This window comes from Camelus dromedarius, chromosome Y, assembly GCF_036321535.1.
Source record: "Camelus dromedarius isolate mCamDro1 chromosome Y, mCamDro1.pat, whole genome shotgun sequence".
NCBI classification, from domain to species: domain Eukaryota; kingdom Metazoa; phylum Chordata; class Mammalia; order Artiodactyla; family Camelidae; genus Camelus; species Camelus dromedarius.
In genome coordinates this window covers 16164663-16184039 of record NC_087473.1, presented here as the reverse complement: position 1 = coordinate 16184039, position 19377 = coordinate 16164663, and the positions used below count along the sequence as shown (strand labels likewise).

At 45.7% G+C, this 19377-nt stretch overlaps 1 long non-coding RNA gene across 1 annotated transcript in view; it reads left to right on the top strand.

Annotated features, from left to right (window-relative positions):
* The window catches only part of LOC135320318 (uncharacterized), a 239023-nt gene that overhangs the window by 55668 nt on the left and 163978 nt on the right, over positions 1–19377 (top strand). The window contains exon 4 of the long non-coding RNA XR_010379548.1: positions 1993–2162. This is a non-coding gene — a long non-coding RNA (uncharacterized LOC135320318). The remainder of the gene's footprint in view (positions 1–1992; positions 2163–19377) is intronic.

The following is a 19377-nucleotide window of genomic DNA, read 5'->3' as shown; positions in this document are numbered from 1 at the left end:
CCACCACTCGCCTCGCAGAGATGTGTGAGCCACAGATTCCCCAGGAATCAGAAACGGCGCCTGTTACTCTGGGTTGATGCCAGTTACCGTAACTAGCTTCACCTTGCTTCTGAAGACCACGTGCCGGCTCCCTTCCCGTGCCGTTCCAGGATCCAATCAGTGCCATCGATATTAGGGCATTCAGCTGTGTGGCTCCAGCATCCACTCTCAACCCTGGCCTGTGGGTAACAGCTGCCGAGTCACTCCTAAAATATTCTGACGGTCCCTCACCTGTGTGTTCCTTACCGCTTTCGTGAACGGGGCTCTTTTGAATCCTCCCAGAGCAGGGGTCAATGCCACCATGCCAGTGAATCCTCTTAACCGGTATCCAGAATCATCTACCCTGCTCCTCTGATCCCAGTCCTAAGATCCATCTCCACTCACGCCCCGGTAGCTGTCTGGGTGAGCAGCCCCTCTGGGACGCAGGCTGTCCGTTTCCACAGAGAAGGGCTCGCACTGTGATGGGACCTGGATCTAGGACTGAAGCGGCGGGTTCTCCCAGTGTGGCCAACATCGCCTGGGAAAGACTGAGGAGCACAGACTCTCCGGCCCCGCCCCGGCTCCGGCTGCATCAGAGGCTTTGAGCGGAGGGCTCAGGAATCTGTGCCTTCGCTCACCTTCCAAGTGATTCTAGGTGTGCTCACGCTGGAAGACCACAGGTCTGAGGAACACTAGGAAAGAAGGTGGTATGAACTGAGGAACATAAGCTGTGTTTTCAGAAGGTACCCCTTCCAGGTGAGACCACTGCACGGGAAGAATTGGGGCCACGTGACAGTGAGTGTTTCACAGGATGCGTGGCTGTCAAGAGCCTCAGGCTGGTTGGTTCGGGTGCTGCTCTTCCGGCCCCACGGGGCCCTGCTCTCACAGAGCAGCCCCGTCATCTTCCAGTCATCTCTGCAGCCCTGCCTCCTGATTGCCCGCCCGGGTCCTGATTTCCACCATACCCTGTCCTGCGGCTGCAGAAGCGTCTTCCTTCCAGCTTTCCTGGAGCTCTCCTTGCTTTCGCCGCAGACCGTGAATGGAGAATTAGCCACCCTGAGCTTCTCTTGCTCTTTCCGCAAGGCTTCTGACATGGTTGAACGCAGCTGCTCCACCAAGCAATCTGCCAATTATCGCTGGTCTCTGTTCCAATTAAGGGCAGAAGCCACGTGATCTCCCAAAGCCTCATCTTCCCCCAATCCCGCAACTGATCGCACTTCTCCGCAGATGAGTGTTACCAAAGGCAAGTTCGTGCAGGACGCACAGTGAGGCCAAGCAGACCAAAATGTCGGAGTTTGCAGCAGAGAAGGCTTTATTTCAGGGCCGAGCACGGAGGAAGGGGTGGTTCAGGCTCAAGAAAGCCCTGAACTCCCTGAAGGGTTTCAGCAAAGCATATTTAAAGGCCAGGTAAGGGAGGGGGTCGGGGGGCGCAGGGTAGGTGATCAGCTCCCGCACAATCCTCTGATTACCTGGCGTTGAGGCAGTGAGGCGGTCAACACTGTCAACCCCCAGGCTACGGAAGGTCTGGGGGCCTCACTCTGGTTGTAGTTAATTTCTTCCCTTAGGTGGTGATTTTTAGCATCTGAAAAACTCAGGAATACGCATGGGATAGCATTATGTGGATATTCCCGAGCAGAGCTACAGCAGAAGACATGGGGGAGGGGAGGTCTGTCCCAGGAAGGGCCTCCCCCCCCCCCCCAGGGTCCTGCTCGGTTACAAGAGTGTTTGTCATTGTGAAGCCTCTGCCTGGGCAGTGTAAACAGCACCCCATCTTCCCACAGGCCAGAGTCCCTACTGCTTCACAGAGGTGGACAGTCCAAATCCTGCATCGTCTCCTTTGGAGGACGTCGGCTTTTTAGTCCAAGAAAGGGCCTGGGTTCCCTGGAGGGCAGCGCCTGAGGCCGACCTTGTGGACGGATGCTTTATGGGGCAGATGAAGCGCACGGAAACTGAGTGAGAGTTGGTGTCTTACAGAACTGGTCGCGCGGCGAGGCTGGAAAACCCACTGGCTGCTCAGGTGGACGGGACTTGTCTGAAGAGGAAGCATGAGGCCAGCAGAAGTCCCTGCAGGAGAGTGGAAGTACTGTTTGTGCATCCCACGGGAGCAGCCCCACAGGATATGAGTATTCTCAGCTGCCGTGGTGGTAAGTCACATTTCACTACGCTGCGTGCTTTCTTTCAGAAACATTTGGTCCTCGATGCTACTGGAAATACATTCGAGGCTTATTACCATAGTTGCTGCCTTACAGAAGCTGCCTGGACAGGGCCAGGGTGACAGTAGGCAGTGCCAAGGATTACGAGCCTTGTAGGAGGCCACGTGATGAGAAATCTCTAACAGCGTTGCCCGTGTTCCCAAACCTAGTCCTCTGTCACTACTCCTCACTGGTAGCCGGCAAAGGTGGACAATCCCAGGGGTATGACTGCCTGCCCGCTGGGACCCAGAAAAGTAAAGCTGCTGTTCCAGCAGCTGGGCTTGGATTTTGTCAGACATGTCCGAAAGCAGAGTTCAGCTCAGGGAGGTGGTTGCCTCAACTGCATGGGAGGTTGCGTTCCAGGCCCCCCAGAAAACAGCATCCATTGGCAACAGGGACCAGCGTCTCTGCACTAAGGACTTTATGACAGTGGCGGGCGGTCGGCTTCAGATTGTCAAGGAAGAGAGCATTCCCTCCTGATTTAAGCCGTTTCTCTTTCTTCTTTGATTGAAAGGTAAAAGGCGGTTGATCATTTCCACCTGGCCTACGTCTGCCCCCCGTCAAATCCTTTTTTTTTTTTTTAATTAGTAATTATGTAGACAGGAGGACTGTAGGCTGTTCACTCAGAAAATGCCGTATACCTTGACTTTATAAAGTCTCATCGCATAAGTCTTGGGAGATGGAGAGGGTTTGATTTCATCATTATGCTTTCTGTGACGTCATTGTAGTATTACCTAGCTGTGGAAATGTCTGTGGGTCATTTTGAATTTGTCCATTCATGTTGTGTGTGTCAGACACCGTGCTAGGTGTGAGGGATACAGGAATGAGTTAAAAACACTGAAGACTTCCTTCTTGGACTTTTTTTCATCTTCTTTTCGACTTTAGCTTCCTTTCAAATAATTCCTTTGAGAACCTAACAGTATTATGATTGTTGTTGAGGCTAAGTAAATTTCCCTTCAGTTGTCGCCCAGGATCCAGACCCGACTTAATGGGTTATTTCTCAAATTCTGTCAAAACAGTAGTCTTGAAAGCCAGCTCTAAGTGAGTACTTAGCTTCTAAAGGAGATTGCTTTGGATTACCCGTCAGTTTCTCTCCATTGATCTGTTCTCTGGTCTCTGCTCATATTAATTATTTTGCTTTGATTACAGAATCAAATAGAAACTTCTTTGATACCTTTAAAATAAAAATGCAGTTAAGAACCACAGGGTTTTTTTTTTTCCCCCCATACAGAATATTTTATGTTTTAGTCTAAGAACATTTTTTACAAAGTCATTCACTGAGTTGGCCAACCACTGATGCTGCTCTGCATATATCTCACCTTCGCTGGTCTGGAGCCTCACACTGGATTTCTTTTCCAGCCTGTTCTCCAAATGTGAGACTCTGTTCATAACGAGGTGTTGAATTAAGCTGCTCAACAATCACCTCATTGTTCTCTTAATTTTATTTCCTAAGATTCGGTGCCACTTCTATCTTCTTGTCTTGGCCAAGGACCAAAAATAAGATAATCATTTTGATTTTTATCTTGGGTCTAATTAGGGGGAAAAGTCAACATAAAGCGTTTGTTAATATACTCGGCCGTATACAGAAGTCTATTCCCAGGAGCTTTCTGATGAAATTACATGAGATACATACTTTTGTACATGAATTTGAAATATTAGGAAGAGAACGCTGGCTGACTTCATCCTTTCTAAAGTCCTTCCTGTGGTATTCTCTACTTACAGTCAAAATGTCATCTTTCAAATAATTTTTTACACCTAAACTAATGTTATTTTTAATGATATACATATCTATGTGTGTAAACACAGCCACACTCCCCTTCACCCACATCCACATAGTTACAGAAATACATTAATTATGGGCTTTGGAAGCATATAGCTATGAAAAAATAGATGTTTATAGTAATCTGGCTTTAAGAACCTTCCAAGATAGAGATTTTTAGTAAATAAACTTAAAGGTAAATGTGTAAACAGAATCCAGTGACACCGTGCACTTGGACCATTTCTTACGGTGTCTTGTTGGCATTTTCTGCCCCCGAGGTCCATGTTTTAAAAACAACTTTTAGACTCCCCATGGCTTACCCAATCCTTAGGAAATAAATCATTCTTGAATGTAAATGTCAGTACTTCCTTCACTTAAAGGTTGCCTTGTAGTTAAAATTTCTATATATATATAGAAATTATATATATATATATGTCATGTGTATACAGTATATATAATAATATACATAATAACTAATGTATGTTGGTATAATATGTATTACAACTAATTGTTTTTATAGATTATGTAGACTGCAAATATGATATATAATAGTGTATATGATGAGTAATGTATATCAGTAGATAATGTATATTACAATTCATGTTACCCATGTATCTACACATCTGTCTTTATAAAAATCTTCCAGTCTTATCTTTTCTACAAAGTCTTAGGGAGAATTGCCAGTTTCGACTGGAGCACCTGTTACTCCGAAGTCAGCTGAAGTAGCTTTTCTTCAACAACCGGGGGGGTGGGGGGTGGGGGGAGACTAGGCTGAGATCCCATATACAGCAAAGTTTTGCATAATCAAAGAAAGCAGAAAATCCTTGAAAAAAGCCAGACATCAGTTAAGCTTTCAGCATCTGATAGATAATAAAAGGAAGCGCATTCCAGCCCATAGAGTGATTAGGAGATCTAAGAAATCCTGCCGGCAGAAGTTGAGCAGTGCCCTTAATCATCTCCCCGTAGGAGAGGAGAGTAGGAGAGGAGACGGGGCTGAGGATTAAAGGGTCATTCCCCAAGCATCCAGAGCTTCTGAAGCACTAGTTTAATTAAAAGGTGAAGCAACTGTTCACGCAGTTGTCCAGAAGTTCACAAGTTAACACACTGGGTTGAAGCCGTGTTCCTGTTAATCATGGGAGAAAATGACAGGCTTCTTCTTTGGGAAATCTTGGCAGGGAAGCAGATTTTTAAATTTAGAGAAATCGAGTGAAATTTGTGGTGATGGAGGTTAACTATACTTATTGTGGCGATCCTTTTATCATATATACACACATCACATCATTCTGTTGTGCACCTGAAACGGATGTAATCTTACGTGTCAATTAGATTTCAATATTGAAAAAAAAATCAAGTCAAATTTAATTTTTTTAAGTTGTGGATAAAAGAATGTTGATGAAAGATTCCACTTTCAAATGCACTTCAGGATAATTAATGAAATACAATAGTAAATTTTAAAACATTGTTTAGCAAAATATTCTTGCAAGCACATGACCTTGACTTTTCTGTGATTATTGTCTAATCATGTCTGTTGATTAAGGTATTGCTTGTGAAGTCCTTGTATGGTGCTAGAGAAGGGTGTTAACTTTTCTATTCCCATGTGGTAACTGGAATTGTGTTATCTCTCTCCCACACCTTTTCCTTCCTTCTTTCCTCCAGTATTTATTTAATAAATGACCATGTATCATAACACATTCTAAAATTTGAAAGGAGAAAATTGATGAAGCCACAAAATGTATCTTTATGAAATATTATGCCCCCCCCCCCCCGTCGACAGAACTTTACCTGTAATGTGAGGAAGACTGCTCTGAAAGACACCTGGGACATGAAGAGCAGTTGAAATTACGTTTTGGGGACTCAGTTTAAAGGGTCAGAAGTTACGTTTTCAGAGTGACTACTCGTGACTGGGGTTGAACACTTTTTCCCTAGAGAGGGCAGATGGAGCGCTGGGATGCTCGCTTCATGTCCGAGGATTTGCTGTGCTGGGGTGGGGCTGGGTGGCAGCTTTTGGTTCGACTTTCTCTGTAGGAGACGTGGCCTGCTGAGTGTTTTGTGAACCTCTCCCTGTGGTGGGGCTTCGGGTGCTAAGCGTGGCAAGACATCTTGCTCTGCTTTCTGAGCCAGGTACCGTCTTCCAGGCTGAGGCGGGCACATTCCGATCCGTCAGCCAGCCCGGGAGGTGTTCAAGCCTTAGCTGGACTTCCCTTCCCCAGCGGTGTCTGTCCAGCGGTGGCCAGTCCCTTCCTCTCCAGGCCTTTGTGTCTTCGCTTAGCAGAAATCTCCCGACAGGAAGAGGGTACAGCCCTTGCCCACTGAGGAGAAGCTTGATGTCTGCTGGAGTTCAGATTCTTGGTGGTGTTTTTCTTTTTAATTGAAGTATAGTTGATTTATAATATTATACTAGTTTAAGGTGTACAGTGTAATGTTTCAGTATTCTTAAAGATTATGTGCCATTACAATTTATTCCAAAATAATGGCTCTAATTCCCTGTACTGTGCAATATACCTCTGTTGCTTATCTAATTTATACGTAGTAGTTTCTGGTTCTTAATCCTCTACCCCTATTTTGCCATGTCCCTCCCTTCCCTTTCCCCACTGGTAAATACTACTTTGTTCTCTGTATCTGTGTGTCTCTTTCTGTTTTGCTGTATACGTTTGTTTATTTTTTAGATTCCATATATCTACATATAAGTGATAACATACAGTCCTTGTCTGACTTATTTCACTAAGCATAATATTCTCTAGATCCATCCATGTTGGTGCAAATTTCAGCATTTCACTCTTTCTTTATGTCTGACTGATACTCCATTGTGTGTGTATATATACACCGTATCTTCTTTATCCATTTGTCTGTTGATGGATACTTGTGTTGCTTCTGTATCTTATTTATTATAAATGGTGTCACTATGAACATCGGGGCTGGAGGTATCTTTTCAAATCAGCGTGTTTCTGTTTTCCTGGATATATACCCAGGAGTGGAACTGCTGGATCATACGGTCGTGCTATTGATGACGTAGCTTGAAATTAAATTCACTTTTACTGCGGTGAACACAAAACATCTTCATTGTAGATTCCATTCTTCTCTGCTCCCCAAGTGGAGCCATGACCCACTCTCTAAACCATGCCCCTCATGGAAGTGTTCCCTTTTGTTCAAAAGACACCAACTTTGCTAAAACTATTTTTGTCAAGTAACTCTGTGCAGCAGAGTTCTCACAAGCAGGAAGAAAGCCATTCTTGGCAGGACCAGGGACAGTTAACTCAGGTTGGTTTCTGTGTCTCGCTCAGTTTTGAAGTTGAAGTAGATGACAGCATTGTCCTCGCGCCCTCTTGGCAGGTGCAATATGGCACTTGCTGTGAGAGTAGCCCTGTTCTGGTCAGTCCTGCACTGTGATCCCTCAGAGTACAGAAGACTTACGACCCGGAGAGATGCAGTGCGTTTCTCAAGCCCACGGTCGTCCCGTGGCAAAGCCACAGTCGAACCCTAGAGCCTGTGAGTCCGCTCCTCGTGGTCCTAACTGCTGATTCTATTTTCATAATCTCTCACTGGATACTAGGTAAATGCCTTTGTCGTTAAAGAAATAAACATCTGGAACACGGCGTCAGTGAGACTGTGAACAGCAGAGCTCTAACCACCGCTCTGGTGGTTTTATGAAAGACAGTGCTGCGTGGAATTTAGATCCGACACGATCCCTCATTAGTGAGGTAATAAGCACTAATGCATGGAAAAGTGTCTGACGAGAGTGCAAACAAAAGCCTTCAGCTCCTCAGCTCAGTGAGGAAGCCCGGGTTTCATGGACTTAAACTGCTCAGTGATGCGTGACGCAGGCTTTGCTTGGGGCGGTCGTCCTTACGTTCGGTGCATTTTCAAACGGAAAGGTGCAGTTCACACAGACACAGTGAGAAGTTGAGGTGGAGGTGGATCTTCTTTTATTTTAGAATATTAAAATGAAATACATCTTAGGTTGTAACTGCCACAATCAGTTAATTTGAGGAGAATCATCCTTTAGTGATTTGATGAGGCCCGTTGATGGCGGGGAACTAAGGCTGCTCGCCAGAGACCCCACGCTTTCCTACCACATTCAGCGTGGAAGCAGGAATCCCGCTCTCAGCGAGATGCTGCGGCCTGTGTCTTTTGGGGCAGTGGGAGCGTGTGAGAGGGGAATACATGCAACGACTTGTAGAGATGTTTTGTAATCAGCTATATTTTTTAGATTTGGACTTTAAGCAAAACTGTGGGAGCTATTCTGGTCCAGAAAGAACAGACAGTAACCCACTTCTTTAACCCAAGTGCCCCGGAATCCAAACAAGCCAAAGGACATGGTTTCTCCCTGCTGTTACCTGAAAACTGGGTTCACCTCTTGGTGGGGGTCCAGCCAGAACACACAACCAAGCCAAAGAGTGGGAGAAGGAAGGTTTATTTCTTCCAGCAAGTAAGGACAACACTGGGGATCTTTCCCAAAGCAATGTCCCCCAGAACAGCAAAATTGGGGAAGTTTTAAGTGAAGGGTCCATGTATATCCAGGAAGGGACCTGGGCATTGAATGCATGTTCATGAAGGGGCTTGAGCAGAGAAGAATTTGGCATAAAATTGGGGCAAAAGTGTGTAGAGTCTAAGCTTTAGTTAATTGAAACCACGAAGGTCAGAAAAGGTTAACGTCATTGTCCCTTTGGTTCTGACCAGTCTGGGTCTCAGTGTGAAGTCACCATCCTCCGCCTGGGCGAGGGCCTTGGTGCCTGCAGAGCTCATGGATCTGTGTCCGGCTGTTGTGTAGATCCCTTGAGGAGGAACCAGGGCTTGGTTGTAGAGCTGAACTCTTGTCTGCCTGCTTTCCCTTTGTTCTGGCATTCCCTCACTTCCCTTAAGACCGTGAGTTACTGAGACCTGTTCAAGGGCACGCCTTGTGGCCAAGCTTTGATCACAAACTGGCTTAGGCCCAACGTGGCTTCTCTTAGGTCAAGGAAGCTATGCCTGGTTCCCTGGTTCTCTTTCTTCAGGGAACCCCTACCCTGTCTGCTTGCTACAGCCAAAGCCCAAAGTACACATTCAGAGTCGATGACCTGAATGTCAGCTGCTCATAGGAGTTCTGCGCTCACCGTGGGAATGTGTGTGATGTTCTCAGGCGCCGTTCTCTGTGTAGTACACAGCCTGAGTCAGACCCTGAGAAACTCCCCCGTGGAATTCAGTTCCTCAGTTCCTTGTTCTTTATTTCTCCACTACCAGCAAAATCTAAGGAATATACTCATCTGTTGTTGCCATTTGTTTCTTGGGAACAAACAGAACATCTAGAAAGGAGAGGCGCATGATTTGTGTCAATTGAAAAAGAAAAGCTGGCAACCTGAAAGTAGAGAGTTATGCCTGATTTGGAGACCTTACTGAGGATTATACCTGGGGAGGCAGCCTCTCAGGTAGCTCTGAGGAACTGTTACAGAGACGTCAGGGAGGAGCTAGGGTATATGGGAATTTTTGCCAGGAAATGAAAAGAAAAACTTACAACATACAGGTGAACCTCAAGAGATTACTGCTAATTGTAAAAAAAACAGCAGACATCTCAAGTTAATGATTTTAGTGCTTTTCTATGTGTGGGAAGATGCAAGAGTCTGGGGTCACTGACAGGATTCCTTTGATGTGCATCGTAGCTCTCGGGGCCAGTGTCCTGTTTTTCTCCATCCTGAATCCCTTGGTGCAGGGGCTGATGGCTGGATGGCTACAGCATCCTTTGTGTAGTGAAATGGCAGGTGACAGCCTTTGTCCACGTGTGACTAAGATGAGACTGGACCCAGCCCTTGCATCCTGATGGCATGAGGGGCTTTCCAATCTCAGACGTTTCCAGTCTCCTCAAATGGATGGGAATCCTGCTCACCTTCCCTTGCACTTGGCAAGATCTCCTTTCTTACCAGGAGTGGCATTTCTCTGTCATTGAAATACCCAGAAGAGTGACAGAAGCGTGTTATGTGGATGTCATCTTTTTCCTCCTGGAATCTGTCCAGATTTTCAGCGCACACCTATGAAAAAGGAGCCTGAGCTTAAGCTAAGAACCAGCCAATTTCACCAACAAAACCACCCTGGTGTTTCCATCACGGCTTCTTCAACTTTCTGTCTGCTTTTAATTTTGAGGTTTGTTTTTATATAGACTTTATTTTCTAGGAAAAATTGAGCAGAAAAGTACAGACAGTTCCCATACAACCCCCAGGTTTGATTTTAATGATGGTAGAATCTTTTATTGTCCTCTAGGAAAAATAACATAGAAAAGAAAGACTCTATCCCTGTTTTGCAAAAGGATAAAAGAGTGGATATCAGATGATGGCTGATACTTGGCTGCCTGGAGCAGGTTTTATCCCCCTCAGGCAGGAACTTTGTCCCCCAGGGGGTCTTTTCTTTGTCCCAATTTACCACTAGGTTGGACGTTTTCATTATTACGGTTTCCCTAGAGTGTCTCTTCCTCCCTCTTAGCCACCACTGTATCAGGTCTGGGGCTTGCAGACCTTTTATCACCCCAGAACGATTTCCTAGAAATGGATGGAACCACCTGTAATATCAAGTTATTGTCATTAAACCCAGTCTGTTCTCGTGGCAGGAGTTATTACGTCTTGCAAAGAGAGACTTTGCAGACACATAAGTCATCGAAGCCCAAACAAAAGAGCAAATAAACCACTTGGCCTGGGGATTGGACGGTGGGAAGAGGTAGCATTCAACAGGGGAACCTTTTCAAATTCCAACCGTGAGCTTTGAACTCCACAACTTGCAGCGTCTTTATGTCCTGACTGATCCCAGCCTGCTTTGAAAATTGTTTTATCTCCTACCATTCAGAGCCTGCTAGTCCATTTCGATGAGGAATTGATCAATTGTGCATCATCTTTCTGCATGTGCTTTTGAGTGGCTTGTATAGGTCTTGAAGACTTGCCAAGCCCGGGGTCATTAGCAAGACACAAGTTCCCCTTAGAAAGGGAGCTGCAGACGCAGAATGACGGTGGTGCACATTTGAACCTGGAGGCAGTGTGGGGAACCTTCCCCCGTAAAACCGGGCCTCTGGGCTCAGGATCGTCAGCCACACAGTGAGCAAAGTACGGACACAGCTCTCCACCTGGGAAAGAAAAATGATCGCACCTGCAGAGGTGGTTTACAACCCACAGTGCTGTTCTTCAGGGTCAGGCGAAACAAAGATGCCTTTCACCAGCACCGGCTCGCATCCTAATCCACTCTTTGTCAGTCCGTGTCCCGCCGTCTCCCCCCCCTGCATTTGAGTTATTCCTAAAGCCGTGGCTGAGTCGTGCTGGAAGAAGCAATTTTATGACGGAGACATTGTCCGAGCAGAAACCCCGGTCCCTGGGAATTCTCCCATGGTAGTTATGAAAGTTCACGGTGACATGAAATGACATCATGGAGACTTAACAACTATGGAGCCAATGAAACAGGCGGTGATTCTAGGGGAAATGCACGTGTTTCTGTTTGGGTCTCTCTTCCTATTAGAAATGGCATGATTGACTCAGCTGGGGAATGTATGGTGCAGCGAGGATTCCATTGGTTCCGTGTCCTCCTTCTGTCCCTCGTAATTACATTTCTTTGTGGTTGTTTCCACCCGTGGTTCATAAATCATCATGTACAGGGAAGCAGTTGCCTCATCACACAGCACTTCCAATGGATAGAGACATCGTGTCTGCTGTCCCACATAAGCCACTGTCCTCTTAGCAATATACGTGAGTAAAACGCTGAACGTAGGAGAAAAATGCTGCCTCCAGGCCTCATCAAGATTCAAGTCCAAGGTTCAGGAAACTCCTTCTGTAAGGATCTGATTGTAAAGTTTTTGAGCGTTTGCCAGCCGAGAAGCCTCATGCCGTGTTTCTGTGGGTGAAAGCAGACAGTACAGAAGTGAATGGAGGGCTGGCTGTGTTCAGGGGGCACAGGACGGGGCTGGCCGGATGTGCTCCCCCTCTCTGACCCCCGGGTAGAAACTAAATGTCCCTTCAGGAGCCACTCCCGAACGTGGGCAGTGGCCGTTTGGAAGGCTGTGTATGGGGGCTGAGTCACAGCCAGCTAGATGAAGGCCACTGATGACTTCTTCCGTGGTGGCCTTGGTGCTGGCTTAGGTGTCCCTACAATAACACAGATCAGGCCTTGCAGTTACTGATCCCATTCTACCGGCCGAGAAGCGGAGGCAAAGCAACACGGAGTCTTTTCAAAATCTCACTGGTGAGAGGTGGATGTCTGTGTGGACATAGCTGAGCTTGGGTGGGAATGTCCGCCAAGACGCTCGATGTTGCCCAGTGAGCAGGGTGCACACAGAGGTCTGCCTCTCCCCTCTAGCCTCTCCTTTCGAATTGTTTTTCCATCTCATTTGGTAATGTTTATCTTCCGACCACATCTGTGTATATTCACACATAAATGTGTGTGTATGCACACACGTGTCTGTGTATGTCTGTGTGTGTGTGTATGCATGGCATGTATTTACAAGTAGCATTCTCTAGTCATTCCCATGTGTGGCCTAACCACTAAATTGTATTAATTCAGCATCGTTGTGATTAAGGTAGCCTTGGATATTTAAACAGCCTTAGACTGTGGAAGTAGGTATTAAAGCTGTTAAATCTTTGACCTTTATAGTCCCTTAATATGATTGCTCTGAACCAGTTTGAGGAGGAAATTTTGAGCAGGCAGCCACAGATGCGCAGACGGGCATGTACCATCACCCAAACTTCATACCTGGAGAAAAGTCATGAGTTGTAACTGAGGGGATCAAAATGTGTTGAGGCTTACAGGCTCCATGAACTCTTAGTAAAATGATTCTACAGGAAAATTCCTCCATACACCACTAAATAGGTGTGATTTTGGTATCTCTCCTACAGCTTTTCCTTTTTTTCCATTTTTTACGATGTTTATGTATCTGCGTATGTATTTATCCATGTCTTTCAATCATCTGTCCACTCATTGCCTTATTTTAATAAAATGCTATAAACATAATGCATACATACATAGGCTCCTGTTTTCCCTCTGAATATTTTGTCACAAATGCTGCCCCATGTGGCTGAAAATTCCTCATATGGTCATGATTTTTAATTTTCAGGTTTTGTCCACAACTTGTTGGCTATGAGTTTTTTGTTCATTTTGAAAAGTTACGTGATCAGGGTTTTTGCTATCATAGTCAAAGCTGTAAAGGCTTATTTAATATCAGGCTCAGAAAATGTGTCGGTTATCCTACTTGTTTGTGTTATGTCAAAGGAGAAAAAACAGCTGGTAACGTTTAGCAGTGATGGAGAAAGTTAAGGGGATTTCTCCACGTTTCCAGCTTAGAGTGTTTTGCCGTTGTGTTACGTTTTAAAAGGTTACACAAGTGTTTATCGGCTGTTACCTCTTCAACTGTGTTTTGCCATCTTTGGGGTCACCCTCTATTTGTGCATCGCTCTTGGAATTGACGTATGTTTGTTCAGAACAGAATGCCATTCAATTGGGCATCCTGGCTTGAAATGGAACAAAGTAAATAGAACAAGGTGGTAAAGGGTTCTGTGTTCTAGCAGTGGATTAGTACATTATGTCCCTGGGGAACACTGTGTGTTCAGAAGATTTGACAGACCGTGATCGATGAAGGCAAAGATTATTTTCAGTGGTGAGTGGCTTAACCGTGTTGCTCAGTCTGCCACGGCCTACACACTGATTTGGGTGCTAAAAGTGAAACAGAATTAAAACACACCAGGTCAAGAGATCCCTTTAGAGTCTGAGTCTAGAGAAAGTTGACGTGGAAGTTAACACATTTATTTCTTTTTTGCACTCATGCATATGTGTTCATGTATACACACACACACACACACACATACGCACACACACCTGGCAATGTATTATCTATCTATTTATGTCTCTGCCTATAACAAGCATGACAAGGACCTTTGATGGTGCGTGGTTGTGTTCTCATCCAAGCTCCCCTCAGCCATTTACAAAGACGTTGATGAAGTTTTACTACCAGAGACGTGGCGTTGCACCTGTTGGGAAGGAAGAAATATTCCTCTACTTTTCTAGGTTGTCCTGGCTGGTTTAGGAATTAAACTGACATGATTCGGGTTAGCAGGAGAAAAACAGGAAACAAAAGTTGAATGACATGTATACATGGGTGAGACTCAGGGAATACAAAATGACCCAAACCCTCAGCTTAAAAAACCATCTTAAGGCAAGGACAAAAGAGGATATTGGAGTAGTGGTTTAGGACTTCAAAGGGGAGGAAGGCAGTTCACAGGGACATGGAAAAGCTAATGTTTGGTAAATAGACATTGCTGTGTGAGGCAGACAGTGGGACGCGTGGTGGACTCCTATTCCCGGGCCCTGCTGAGTTTCCCCCACCACACCTGGGGACACCTCTCTTCCTGGAACTGGCCCTCTATCTAAATTATTTTAGTCAGCTCAGGGAGTTGTCTACCTGACTGGTTCTTTTCAGTTCAGAGTAACCCGCATGCCAAAGAGACGTTGTGTGGGGGGTGGCCAGTCTTGCTTCCCCGCTCAGTCTTGGTGATTGTCCCTGTCTAGAATAAACAAATCTAAAAGGTCTGAAAATCATGGCCAGAAAACTTGGGGAAATCTGGAGAAAGTCATACCTTCCTCAGAAAGTATGGGAAACGAGGAGATAAATCTTCACTATCAAAACCCCAGCTTTTGCGTTTCTCCTAGTCCATCGTCACTTGGGCTCCCACACCCTGCCCCCCCTCCCTTCCCCTTTAAGCGGCAGTCAGGGATCCCAGCTGGAAATAAAAGACGGAAATCAGCCCCAGGCTTTTACTTTCCTGCAGGAAAAGGTTTTAAATTAGGAGACAGGAGTAGAATGTAAAAATACGCATGACATTTACATATGAAGCGGAAGCCTTGGAAGAGTTGTGGGTAGTTTGTGGTTTTAGCACATTTTTCTCCTCCGACCCCTCAGTTTAGTCCCCTTGGGGCAAGAGCAGAGTGTCTGGCCATGAATCCTGCCTGCTTGGGTAATACAATTTCCTCAGCTCTCCAGTGCAGATGGTGACAGACCTCATTTCACTTTGTCAATTGCTGGGAGGATTAAATAAATTAACACTGATAAAGTGCCTAGAAGGCAGCGTGGTCGCGGTAAGCATTGGACAGGTGTCATCTGTCACTGTGTACCGAAACCCACAGACGTGTGTCCTGTGTCATGGCGCGTGCTGCTGCTGGAGTTAACATCCTCCAACTCCCTGTGTCTACAGTCTAGAGGAAAAGACAGCCTCTAGTCAGATTAGCATGCATCCTGCTTCTTTAAATTTGGAGTTTGGAATTTTCTGGATGGTGGCCATGTGCATAATGGGGGAATCTAAGCTGGTCTGGGATGCCTGAAACTTTCAAGAGATGAAGGAAGTCAAATACTCATACACAGAAAATGTCAAAGGAAGATATTTTGGGCTGATGGGAGAGTGTTTCTTACCAGAGAATGGTAAGAAATAAAAGAGTTAATAATGTTCAGCTTCTGACACCACAAATGTCAGAGACCTGATTTTGTCACCCCAGCACATGCCATTTTGGCATAAGGATTATTTGGATCTGAAGGCAGTAGGGAACAGGGGGCACGGGAGGCACTCAGCAGGCCATACATTGCCTTTACAAAGGTAACACATTTTCATTTGTAAAACTGTCTTCTCCCATATTAAGAAGAGAACCAGTCTGAGTCCTGGGAGAAGACTCTTTACTGCAGAGGCCACCAGCTTGAGTCTGCATTACACACCTTACTAAACAACCTTTATCTACCATTAGTTTCCCTCATATATTTATGTTCCCACCCCTGGCCATCCCTAGAAGCCCAAACTCTCCCTCCCTCCATTGTCTAGTCACTTCACCGTTTATTGCCTTTTGTTAAAGTGATATATAAGCTCGTAGGTCTAACTGCTACTTTGGAATTTTCATTTCTTTTCTGTGGAGCCCCACATACACATAAAATTATTAACATTGGTGAAATCTGTCTACATTTTCTTCTATTAATCTGGTTTTTGTTGGTTTAATTTGCAGGTGGCAGGGACTGAACCTAAAAGGGTAGGGGAAATGTTGTTCCTCTGCTACAGGAGGAAGGGAGCTGGACTAATACTATTTGGGCTTTCGTGGGTGTCCCTGTGGTGAGGGGTATTGTCACCCCCAACCCCAACACCCTGGCAAACACTGGGCTAGCCTTCCTGGCGAAGGGGCCAGAGGGAGGACGTGGTGCTGCCTTAGAGTCCATGGTACCAGGAAGGGCAAATTCAGGCCAAGCTAGTGGGGGAGGCCTACCGGGTCCTAACTGGGACTGGAGTGATCAGCTCTCCAGGTTTCCATGGAGAATGCCAGCAGGGCAGTCCAGGGACCAGGCAGTAGGAACCTTCAGAATGCACCGCCCAGGAGACCACGGGAGCCACAGGAGGAGGCTGTGTCCAGCCACCTTGCCTCTTCCTCTCCATCTTGAGTTCAGAAAGCTCATACTCCACATCCTGGATACATGGGCAGTGGTCCTGTTCAGAGAATAGACCTTGGGAGTCAGTGCTCAGACCCTCCTAACACATTTCACACCAGACAGGATTAAAGGGTAATTTTCCTCCACAAACACATGGGTACATATAATATGCATAATATACAATATAGCAGTATGTATTAGGAGACAGAGTAAAAAGTCTACTTTTTTTTGGCTGAGTATCCCTGTCAGTTGGAGAGCGAAAGAACTTTTGAGGAAAACCTCATAGTTTCTTTCCCCTAGTCTAGTAGAGGCAGCCCTTGCACCGGAAGGACTGTGACCTCCTCCTCGCAGTGTCTCAGGTGCCTGGGTCCGGGTTGTCTGAGGCCAGCAGCGTCCACAAAGGGAGGCTGCGGGTCGTGCAGAGTCTCCTGCCCTGCCCCCGAGCCCTCGAGTCAGCGCCGCATTCTGACGGTACCCTTGGGTGATTTGTATGCCCATCAGAATTGGAGAAGCACTGCTCTAACTGGTGATCAATAGTCATTTGTAGGAAGAGTGAATAAATGAGGGTGTAATGAATAAATAATCGAATAAGTGGAACCATTAAGAACTCGCTAATGGTCTTTCTTTACTGTTGTTTAGAAAACGCTTAAATGCGGAGGCTGTGTTGCTGGCTTCTGCATCAGGCTTCTCTTAAAGAAAGGGCTCCCTGTTCCCCACCAGGCGTCATTCCAGACTGGACCACTTGGGTGGTGGCAGTGGCGCCAGGTTCCTTCCCTGAGTCTTGCCATCCGATACGCAGGTGAAGGTTCACTCAGCTCAACCTGTCAGCTTAAACTGCTGGTTCTTACAGAATCTAGTCCTTAGAATTTCAGCATCGATGCCTGTGTGACATGCTTTATATTTCCTTTTCATAATTGCAGAATTGTTTGCCTTGAACTCAGTCTCTGTCTTGTGTTTTATCTGGTGATTGTGTAATAAGATGGCCCGTGTCCTTGTTTGCTGACACCTAGCAGGGGTTTAATACTGTGCATTATTTTGATTTACATGCAGGTTCCGAATGCCACTTGCTTTGTCCTTATGAGTTTCCCATAATTTTTGTCCTTTTTTTAATGTGTGAGGTATTTTATTAGTTTTTTTCCCTTTTTCAGTTTTATTATGTAGAATTGTTAACAGTTCGACTGCGCATACACATTATATTGCATGTAAATACATATATACAGTATGCTGCCCTTTTTTTTAGTTTTCATATATGTACTAATTATTGTTTCTAAGAACAGATTAAATCTAGCTTTTTTAACTTACATAGGAATAAATAAATAATAAACTTATCAAAGGAATAAAGCCAACTTCAAAATAAAAATCAACAGAATGCAGTAATCCAATCATAAAGGACAGTCAAATGTGCTTACACGTACTCAGGAGATCAAAATAATATTAGTTCTGCACATGGGGAAAAAGTAAGAATGTCAAACTTAAAAAAAAAAAGATTGTTTTCTTCTTTTTAAATTGACATGTAACTTTGTATTAGTTTCAGATGTACAGCATAATGATGCCATGTTTGTATGTATTGTGAGATGTCCCCACAGTATGTTTAGTTGATACCCAACAGCACACAGTTAAATGTTTTTTCTTGTGATGAAAACTTTTAAGATACACTCTCATCAGCTTTCAAATATACAGTATTATTAACTGCAGTCACTATGCTGTACATTACATCCTCAGGTCCTATTTATTTTATAACTGGAATTTTGTACATTTTGACCCACTTTCCCCTTTTTGACACCCCGTCCCCTGCAACCTCCATTCTGTTCTCTGTATCTGTGAGTTCATTGTTTTGTTTGGTGTTTTAGCTTCCATGTGTAAGTGAGATCACTCAGTAGCTATCTTTCTCTGTCTGACTTAATTCGTGAAGCGTAACGCCCTCAGCATCCATCCATGTTGTCACAGATGGCAGGATTTCTCCTCTCTCATGGCTCAGAAGTATTCCAGTGTGTGTGTGTGTGTGTGTGTGTGTGTGTGTGTGTGTGTGTGTGTATCAACGTTCTTTGTCCATTCATCCACTATCAGATTGTTTCCATAAGTAATTGCTGTTCACTAGCTAGTATATCGTGAGGCCTTTCCCAGAAGCCTCTCAGACATCCGGAGTGCACGCACTGGCGCCAGTGCTTCCCAGCTTGCTGGTCCTCGTTAAAGTACCCTCCTTACTGGTTCTGCTGGTACCGGCCCAGGGTTCTTGGACCCTCTATTCAGTAGAAGCTGGTAAGAGGCCAGAGGAGGATTTCAGGCAAGGCTTCACGGGGACTCGTGCTGAAGCACAAGGAGCGGAAACAGTAACGGGCGCCCTTGCTTGTTCTCTGAGAGTGAGGGGTGAGCTGCCCCCTTAAACGGGGCGAGGGTGGGTTGGGCAGAGGCGTGGCTCCGGGAGTCCGCCTGCTCCCTTGGTGGGGCGTGTGCAGGGATCTCGCCTGGCACCTGCCTTTGCTCCCAGCGCCTCAGACGTGGCAGTTGGGTTTGGCCTTTTTGTATCTTGTTGTTCATAATTTGCCCCAGCTGCACACGCCTGCGGTTATTTCTAGTCCCTTGTAGTTTCTTTATGGTCTGTTGCTGGAGGAGACGTTTGTCCAGGTGCGGGCGCTGCAGCACGAGGTCCCAGGTCCCAGCCTGTCCCACTGGAGTCTGTCATGTTAGGAAAACAGCCTTGTCGACTCCCTTTGTCAGTGAGTACGTTCTGTACCCTGCACCGCTCAGGCAGAGGGTTAAGGAGAATCCAGGCTGACCGTATCAATTCTTGCCTGAGGAACGCTGTCCTCTCCACCTTTGCCTTTTCAGTATCACATAAAATGCTTTCCCCTCAGATATTCTCAGACAGGGGAAATCGCTCTCTAGAGAAGAAAGGAAGCCTTTGGCCAGTACCTCTAAACATCCATCATGCTGGCTTACCTGTAGGACCAAGCAGTGAAGCTATGCATGTCCCCCCTCTGTGGCAGAAAACAAACTTCAAACAAAAGAAAACATAA